This window comes from Belonocnema kinseyi, chromosome 9 (genome assembly GCF_010883055.1).
Source record: "Belonocnema kinseyi isolate 2016_QV_RU_SX_M_011 chromosome 9, B_treatae_v1, whole genome shotgun sequence".
Classification (NCBI taxonomy): Eukaryota; Metazoa; Arthropoda; class Insecta; order Hymenoptera; family Cynipidae; genus Belonocnema; species Belonocnema kinseyi.
This window is the reverse complement of record NC_046665.1, coordinates 17,805,925-17,814,851: the sequence shown is the minus strand read 5'-3', so window position 1 is coordinate 17,814,851 and position 8,927 is coordinate 17,805,925. Positions and strand designations below refer to the sequence as shown.

General features: G+C 33.0%; 1 protein-coding gene across 1 annotated transcript in view; it reads left to right on the top strand.

Annotated features, from left to right (window-relative positions):
• LOC117180360 overlaps positions 1–8,927 on the top strand; it is a 352,021-nt gene that overhangs the window by 5,216 nt on the left and 337,878 nt on the right. The window lies entirely within an intron of this gene.

The following is an 8,927-nucleotide window of genomic DNA, read 5'->3' as shown; positions in this document are numbered from 1 at the left end:
GAGGCTTTTGCTGGATCGTCGTATTGATTCCTTTACAGACTGTAACCACCTATCTCACGGTTGTGAGACGTGGTTATGGCTGAAATTTTACCGCGATTTCGACAATTCGTATCATCTCTAGTTGTTATACGCAAATACTAAAATATCTTTATAATATTCACAGTGAACAGATAACGTTCAGATTAAATTGCATGCACAATAAATCTGAAGGATAATTTTTTTCTGAAACAAGATTAAAACAGTTGACAACTACGTGAAAGCTGCAAATGTGCTTCTATATTTTCATTGTTTAGAAGGGTTTTTATCCACTTTCAGATAGGAATTATTCTTTGGAATGCTCTGTTTTCCCCCCTCACACAAATTATTTACGCTCCATGCAAATGAGACTCTTTCGAATTTTTAACTATTTATTTTGAAAGTTAATTAGGTTAAAATCTGAAAGTATTTCAATTTTTTTAAAAAGCTTTAACTTTTTTCCGATTCTTCAAAATAAGTTTTCTCTTTAATTTAATTTTCCTTATCTCTTTGAAAATGTTAAAAAGTTTAGAAATAAAAGTGTGGTAGCAAAATGTTAAGAACAGAAATATTTCCTAATCTTAAACAATCATTTACAATTTCAACATTTTCTTCTATCAATAACGCCTAGCAATATTAAGAAGTACATTTTATGACGAAGTAAAATGAGTTATTATGAAATTTCGATATAGAAAATTTATAGTTCCGAAAATGTATAAATCTAATTAATAGATAAACAACCTGAAAACAGTCACTAAAAGTTATTTTCACCCAGTGCCGCAGCCAATAATGTTTTTGACAATGTTTTTTCCACAGATACCCCCCAACCCCATTCCACATAACAAATCGTAACGAAACAAGAAGACCTTCCCACCGGGTACTACAAAATCCCATTTAATGAACATGGCAGCTTCCCAAATACGGCCCAAAAATCAGAAAACCACGTTTTTACGTATTATTCCTACTCTTTCGCAATATCTGTCATCTTTTTCATGCAAGTTATTACTGATGGACAATTTGAATATTTTCCCTTACCTTTTAAACTATTTTCAATTGTTAACAAAGAATTTAATTATTTAAACAATTATGTCTTCCTAAAAAGTATACAAAATAAACGTATTTTCTGAATAAAATGTTATTTTTTGTCATTGTTTGCAGTAGTAAATGTTTAGAAAAACATTATGTAATTATTTAAATAATTATTTATTGTCTAGTTTAAGTTTTTTTTTAAATTGAGCTACAGGTATCAATTTTCTATTCAAATTAGTATCCTTTGATACTTTTTGTTGCATAATTTTTATACACTTATTTTAAAGCTTTATTTGTTTAAACAATATTTATTTGCTCAAGCAGTTTTTTTCGAAAATTATAAAAGTAAAATAAAATATAACACATGGCATTATATTTCTAACTGTATGGGGCATAGATAGTATACATGTCCCACTTTTTAGTTGCTTCAACCAATATAGTTTGTTTAAATAATTACTTTTTTAAAAATGCTTTAAAAATTTTAAATAATTTGATGTTTACCATTTTATTTAATTTTGTTAGTTATCGAAAAATAAGTGCTTAAGAAAAAAATGTTTAAACAAATAGAAATTTCGTGAATAATAGAAGAAATTTTTTAAAATTATGTTATTATTCAACCAAATGTAGCGTAGAATAACTATTTGAGTTGACATTTATAGCTCAATTTCTACAAGTTTTGAAAATAAACAATAAATTATCGTTTAAATAATTGAAAATTGTATACACAGTCATTTTAAGTATTGGAATTGTCCGTTAATAATTATGTACATGAAATAGACGACGGAAATTGCTAAAAAGTAAAAATAATACGTAAAAATGTAATTTTTTAATTTTTGGGAGATATTTGAGGAACTGTGGGGAGGGTGTGGGTGGGTTGAAATTTGGTTGATACTCCTCTTTAATCCCTAAAAAGTTAGGCACGTTTCGATGAATCTCTGGAACATGAGTTTAATTTTTCGTAAAATTAAAATTTCCCCATGCTAATTAAATGGGATTTTGAAGTGCATTTTTGGTTCACCCTGTTGTGAACGCTACCCAAGCATCTGGCATGTCACAAACAATAACAAATTACTTATTGAAAATTAGTACCCAGATCCACAGCTTCTGCAGAAGTAGGCAAATTTTCCCACTCTTGCCGTTTATCTTGTGGTATGTTAGGTACTAACTCTTTTAAAATTTGATTTTTTTCCTTATCATTCATGCCACGAGGTACTGTTAACGTTGGACCCAATGGATTTGTCACCAGGAAAGGATGTTTTAAAGTGAAGTGACCTTCTTCCTTTCTTGAAGTGAGCCTCTTTTATATCACTTAATCGCGGCAAGTCCGAATTCTTTTGTCGCTTGCGCGATCCCTCGTCGTTGAGAATTTTAAACTCCTCCACTTTCATATTCACAACTTCGATTAAACTACTCACTTTTTGGAGGAAGACCTTAAAATCTTCATAAGTTAGTATTTCCTCGGTTTTCTTCCTAAGAGCCCCAATCTGCCTGTGAACACTATCAGCTTTCATGTATGTGTGGCCGACCTCCAGGTATTTCAAAGTAACAGCTTGAGGACCCCACACAGCATTCACGGTTTGCAAAAGCATTTGAAAAATTGTCCAATTTTTGTTTTCCGCGGCGCAGTTGTCCATCCAAAAAATGAAATTTTTGGATAAAGAATTTTCGGCAGGCAGGATCACTTTTAAATAAGATGACGCGACATCCTTCGCTATGCGACCTGTTATTGCGTCGTGCCACACAACGCAAAGTTTTCAGCCTTGTGCTCGAAGAGATGCGAAAGCTTCATTCATTACCACCAAACGACTGACAGAAAAACTGTTTTTTGTTGTTATTTTTGGCGGAATGATTATTTTCTGCATATCAACGGCATAAATATCGGTGGTGGCATTCCAAGTAGCTTCTTTATCCTGGCAGTAAGCTTTCCGTGCCTCTGTGTAATAAATCTTATGCTCCTCGAACTTCTTGCAGAGATCACATTCTAAAGAGTGAGCGTTTTCAATTTCCGCAGGGCACTGATGGTGTTTTTTCCTCTCGCACAAATCGCAGACATCTTCTTTCGGGCTATCAAAACCGATGTTCTCTTTCACGAACACCGTTCGATTAGTCTCGTGGGAAACTGGGAAATTTGGAAATTTCCCCATGTAATTGTTGTACATAATCTGCAGGTTTAGCTTGGACTCTAAGTACCTTCGATTAGGAGAATTGATGGCACGATAGTGGGATACTTGCGGATGATAAGAGTTTAGGTGTTCCAGAATCCGCCCTCCATCCTTCGATCCCTGGGATTGTCGTCCGCGCTTGTTAAAAGTGTCCGGTAACCCAGCATCTCCTGTTTTTCCAAGCATTAATTCGTGCACTCTTCCACATGTCTTGAAGCAGAGAGTACTCAAGAACATGCTCTTACACACCTTAATTTTTTCGTGTTTATTGGACATTGTGTAGATATAAGTAGAGTTTCTTTTGTCCTCTATATTTTGAATTTTTTTTAGTTTTCTTCTTTTAACATCTTTTGATGAAATATGCGCATCCAAGAACAGTCGACGTTCACCGAAGCCCAACGAGTAGAAATGATCGAAAAGCAGCTTCCTTTCTTCCGGTAAAAATTTCTTTGAGCATTGCTGTCTGCAACTTTCTTTGCAAGGTGGCAATAAATTATACTTGATTTCAGTGGAGGATTCCGTGACATCCACTGTAAAAATAAAAGTTACAAAAAAAGTGTTAAAATAATTATTATGTATCATTGAGAAAGAAGGTGGGTCAGAAATTGAAAAAAATCTGTCATTCAACTATATATCTTCAATCGAAAACAGTTGATTTTAACGAAAAAATACGCAAAGAAATTCATTTTAACTACAAAAAAAAGGAGTAAAAAAAAACAAAAATGAACTTTTTAACTAATAGTTAAATTTCCAACAATTCATTTTAAGGCAAAAATGAAATAACTACACGCCTGTCGTAAAAAAAATCCATTTTCAAAAACATACACGAAATTTAGAAAAAATTACTTGCACTTTCAATCAAAGAAATTGATTTTGAAGTAAAATAATGAATCTTGATCAACAAAAAAAATAATTTTGTAGAGCAATAGTTAGATTTTTGATATGTAATATCACAAATGGGAAACCAAAAGATCAATTTCCTACTAAAAAAGACAAGACCCCAAATCAACCGCTTAACATTATAAATTTCGTTGAAAATAGACACTTAATGCAGGAAAAATCAATAAAAACATTTTTATCATTCAAAATTGCCTAATTTTAACCAAATATTTAGGGGTTGATTTAAGGTGGGTTCCAAATGCGCTAGAGGGATGAAAGTTTTTAGTTGTTCTTTCGGAACATAATTCAGTAATAATCAGTGAAAACATTCAGACTTTTCAAATATTACATTTTTCATTCGTTTCCGTTTTTTGTAGCGATCCATCACTGGCCAATCTGGCAATGGGTAATTCAGATGCCTCTTGAAGGAAGGCATCTTCCCTAATATTAACCCCTATTTCCTCAAGTAGGATGCTAGATGAGAGGGTGGGGTTGCCACCCACCCCTCTAGGACCCAACCCCTCCGTCGGTTTCCTTACTTTTGAGGTTCCCGTCCCCATGTGTTGAGCTGCCATGCTCTCAAGTGCCGGCCGTCGGGTTATATCGGACCCGTTCGCATTGCTTCTCAGAGCTCACGTGACCCCCATCGCTCCTCGTACTGCAGCCCTTCCGGCTCGCCTTCATCGCGCAACTGTTAATATTTCGCCTTATACCGCACTGTCTCTACAACCCTAACCAAGCTACCCTAACTAACACAAAATATTATTACACTTCGGACAAATTCTAACACTCATAAAAATTTTGACAATCGAAAATAATATTGTGGCAGATCAACTTACCGTTTGATTGTCTTGATGACAACTGGTCTCTGAAAAATTGTAATTTGTTTCACTCTAAACTTAGAATTTTTTAAAAATGATTTTTCACTATGAACTTTCACTTATTCCTTTCAGGTGTCACTCCTACTACCAGTTTCTTCGGTTTTCTGCATCCAGTAGTTCCTCGTAGAAATTCCTCCGATGGACTTGACGATGATGGGTCGTCCAGGGCCTCCGAGTCTTCGCACGTCTTCTTCGGGGTCTTCCTTGTCCCTTTCCTCTTGATAACCTCCTTTAGGGACCTTACAATAATCGTTCCTTACCTAGAGGTGGGTCAGAGACAAGGAAATGTGACCTTCTTCTTTGGCTCGTTCTCAGCTCGTCGCAGGAAGCAGTAGCAGTCCTACCGACTGCGTCAAATTTTGTGACACGCCCTTCTCTTTTTAGCGCGCCAAAGTTTGAAGTTTCAAATCCTCTCAATGGAATCTGCTAAGTACACCAACGGTGATTGTTTTCCTTGCTGTAGTTCCGTTGTTTTAAGAGGTTAGAACCTCAACTTCCTCAGACTAAGTGTCCGGTAATAAATCTCTAAATCCTTAAAATAGCAAATTTTATTAATGAAAGGATACTATTAAAATAAATAAACCATATTTTAAAGTGAATTTAAACTACTTTACATTTTATAACACCAAATATAAAATTTACATACATCCAATCCTTTTCAAGAATTCAATTAAGTTCAACTCTGATTTTAAAACGAAGCGAATCAGAGACTAACCAGTCGCGACCGTGGCAAGGATCTGTCTGCTTTTTCTGAATGAGTTCTTGTTATCAATGGGTCTGACACAGCAACCCATGATCCCCTACTCTCTGTAAATTGCCCTACATTTTATTTGCCCTACAAGGAAAGCAACCAATGAGTCTTCTTAATCCCACTTATAATCTTGAAAACAAACCACCTACGCGATAATCACGGGTCCTCCCTTGACCCGTGCAAAAATTCATGATAGCCGCGACGGCGGCTGCGGCACATTAAACGGATAAGAAAAACCATTTTTAAGCACGTACAGGAATTCAACAGTTATAATTCCGACAAGTACACTTCCGCCTACAAAGCGCCTCCAATAATGTTATTTTGAATCAACAATTCACAACTCAAATGTCTTTACGTAGTTAAAATTTAAGAGTTACAGCAACATCCCTTGAAATAAAAATCCAAACTAATTTAAATTTCAGCCCCCAAAGTTTTAATCAATGATCCGCGAAACCAAAACCCATTGAGATAAGTAAATTTACGAGAATTCTCATTGGCCACTTCCTATTAATATATCTTGCTAAAATATAAGCGATTCTATATACAAAATATTATGTACAGGAAATTCCATAGCATTAAAATTAGTCCTTTGGAATTTCCGTTTCGGTTTCGTACAAAGAAGTTTTTGTATGGATAGTTATTAATATTCTTAATTTTTAACTATAATTCGAATAGTTTTAAATTTTGCCGCTGAAATATTATTATTTTGTCGGTAAAACAGCTGTCTCTTACAAATTGCCTGATCCACCCAAGCGTCTAAACCGGAAGATCGCACCATCCAACTACCTTGCCCCTTGAATCTTCACCCGTCGAACAAGTCCAACAAATAGCCGATACTAAGTCGTTAAATACTTTAAAATATAAATTAAAAATTTTATATTGAGAGTTTTGAATTACTATTTTTAATTAATAAATCAATTATTTGAATACATGTTGCATCAAGAAAATATACAGGTGCATAAGATGTACTTTTAAATTGAATTAAAATGTAATTGTATCGTAATAAATATTTTTAGCTGCTACATCTTTTACGGAAAAAATTAGTCATTTTGCAATTAAAATTTTCTGTCTATGAATAATATTATTTTGTTGTTTTGAAAATGAGGCGGTAGTTTTTATGATAATCTTGTAGGGCTTTTAAAAGCAATGTTTTTCTTTAATTTACTTTTTTTCATATCGTACGTTGTTTGGCTTATTTTTTTTTATTTTCGATCGATATTAACAATATTGAAAATGCTATAACTCTGAGGATTTTTTTTGTATAAAAAAAGTCTTCACGATAAATTGTTTGACTTTCTGAGTACGATTAACAGCCGTAAATAAAAATGTTAAGTATAAAAAAATGGTCCCAAATTTTTTTCCAATGGTCTAACTTTTTGAATTTTTATCCTAAATGGCTGTTTAACGAACTCGTCCTTTCTTTTCGGACTATTCGGGCCTTTCTATTCTTATACTTTCTCAATCATAAATGATGAGAATGAGAAAAATTAGAGGCCCTTTAATTTTTTTTTTATTAATTTCAGTTTTTAAATCATTTGAATTCTTTAAAGTAAAACGCTGTTACTTTTCTCTGTAATATTGATATTTTATCCAATATAAATAAAATTGAAAATAAAGTTTCTTAAGTATAGTCTCAATAAACTTGTTCTCTGTCATTCTTTTATTTGTTGTAATTTCGTTTCCTGAGTCTTTTCGATTTTTCGTTGTACATTTTTATGCTAAACAAATTTTAAACTATACGTTATGAGGATAATTGAAAATTCTAATTTTCGTGGACAAAACCCCAGGGGAACTGGATCCGATTTACGACACATCAGGTTTAGTTCGCCCTGATTTTTATCCACGAAAATTAAAATTTTTACTTGCTGAATTCGAAGTTTCTCTCAAATAGTATAAGGGACTTCCCCGATCTTTTTTTGTGGGATAGCAAGAAAAAATTTTATTCAGCTGAATAAAAATAGTATGCGTGTACACTATTTTAAAGTTAGGATCGCCAATCGAAAATAATTTTAGAAATAAACTTTTTTTAATTTCCTACAAACAACGTTAGCTCCGGGTCATTAGTTACTATGTTTATCTGCTTTTCCTAAGTTTTCGATCAAAAATATTGTACGCTACGATAACAAAATGCGCGCACAGTGCGAGCGTTATCGCTCGCACGCGTGCGGATTATCCCGCACGCAGCGCCATCACTCGAGCAGACAGATGAGTCTTCATATGCGACGCATATCGCTCGCACGTGTGAAGTTAGCACGCATGAGGCTGACATGCGACCTTTAAAATGCATGTAGGATTTAAAAATAGATTGGTTTAAACATTATTATTGAATAAAAAGAAGAATATTTTCTCATGAAAACATTTTATTTTTATAATTAGAAAGAACCCCCTACCAAATGTGCAGAAAATATCCTCTTGTTAAAAATTTGTAATATAATTTTTTTTTTTGTATTTTTGAACCTACTTAAAATTTGAAAGGAAAAAGTAAGAAAAATTCACAGTTTTTAAACAAACACTTGTCAAAGTTTCAATTTTTACATGTATTTTAATAGGAAAATGCTTATTTTAGTGAAATATTTGTAATTCTCCAAAAATCTTAGTTAGATTTGGCTAAAAGTTTAACATTTTTGACTATGAGACTTACCGAAACAAGAGTTTTGTACCCGCGAACTAGAAAGATTCACGATTTTTTGGGTATAGAGCATGTTTTGGGGGTATTTTCATACCTTAAACCTCCAAAGGTATGAAAATACAGCCAAAACATGCTTTATCCTAAAAAATCGTTAATCTTTCTAGTTCGTGTGTATGAACCTTTTTTTCGGTAAGTCTCATAGTCAAACTGTGAAACTTTTAGCCAAATCTAACAAAGATTTTTTGAGGAATACAAATATTTCACTAAAATAAGCATTTTCCTATTAAAATACATGTAAAAATTAAAACTTTGATAAGTATTTCTTTAAAAACTATGCATTTTTCTTACTTTTTTCTTTCGAATTTTTAGTCTGCAGGTTCAAAAATACAAAAAAAAATTATATTACAAATTTTTAACAAAAGGATATTTTCTGCACATTTGGTGGGGGGTTCTTTAAAATATTTATAAAATAACTGACCAGCCTGTGATAATACATTTTCAATTATCATATATCGACATTTTTTTAACGAATATAATAATATTTCACTTTAAAACCCGTGCCATTTTTTAAATTTTTAAGA